Genomic DNA, 1374 nt, shown 5'->3' with positions numbered 1-1374 from the left:
TTTTTGGCTTTTGCAGACATTTTGTGTAGCGAATTGGAACATGCCAGTGATATGCATAATAGGGTCGGTACTGATAATTGGTGTGAAAATCCAGCCAGCAATTTAACCTGTGAAAGTCCGACAAAAATTTTCTTAAACTATTGGTGGCCATTTTGCAAGGCAAAATGTGTCTATGATATGCACAATTAATGTTGGTACTGATCACCCATATGACGTTTCATAGAAATCCGGCCAGCAGTTTGACCTGTGAAAGCCAGACATTTTTATTCTTTTTTCAATTAATCAATTAATATAATAATATATTGCAGCCAATCTGTGCAGTGAAGCGAATGTGCCGGTGATATGCACAACTAGGTTTGGTACGGATCACTCCTGTGAAGTTTCGTCGGAAGCAGCCAGCAGTTTGACCCGTAAAAGCCGGACATGTTTAATGTGGATAAACGGACAAACAGACGGCAAAGGCAAAAACAATATGTTTCCCCCACCTATAGTGGAGACATAATAAGCATATAATAAACACAGAAAATCAATAGGCAAAGTCATGGCTACACACCAAACTTAAGATGTATGTTGTATTTATATTCTATACTGAATATATTTAAACTACATCTATCAACAAAGCTGATGACATCAACACAAATAATGAATCTCGATCCATTTAGCATTGTTTGATTTTTGTCTGAGAAACAAGTCTTCCTGCTTCATTCTGTTTGATACCCATCCAGTTATCCAATCAGAAACGAGAAATATATGCACATGATGAAATGATGGGAACTACTTTCTTAAATGAACTACCGTATTCAACTAAAGACGTTTCAATGTGATTTTAGAAAATGCGGTTTAGATATGTTATCTCTTAAACTAGAAACAAAGGTTTCCGCCTTTCTCTTCTTTTTTTTTTTGCAGCTGCACTGATTTATACTGGTAATATAATATTATATATGTACTGATTATGAGATATGGTGAAATATGTGATAAACTATTCCGAAAAAAAAATCATTAAAATATGAATAAGTTATATTATAAATAAAGTCATTTTGTGCAGTCAGTCCTTTGCTAAAGATTACCTCTGAACATATATCAAATGGTTCTGGTTCTAGTTTCATTTATAAATAAAACAGTTCTTACTATATCAATTGTTTATTCAAGATGAAGGACAAACAAAGAGCTCAAAGTCATTGTCATTCTATGTCATTTTGCTTATTAATTAGATTTTAGCTTTACGGCAAACCAACAAAGTACAGCTTATATGACGCCAAACATGTTCATGACTAAAATTTAGGTTTCATTTCTAATTTCAATACATTCTCTAACAAAGTCATATAGATGACTTAAAAAAGTTTACATGAATAAAAAATATGTACAAACAAAAAA

Source organism: Mercenaria mercenaria, chromosome 14 (assembly GCF_021730395.1).
Source record: "Mercenaria mercenaria strain notata chromosome 14, MADL_Memer_1, whole genome shotgun sequence".
Lineage (NCBI taxonomy): Eukaryota > Metazoa > Mollusca > Bivalvia > Venerida > Veneridae > Mercenaria > Mercenaria mercenaria.
Note: the sequence above shows the minus strand (reverse complement) of the source record.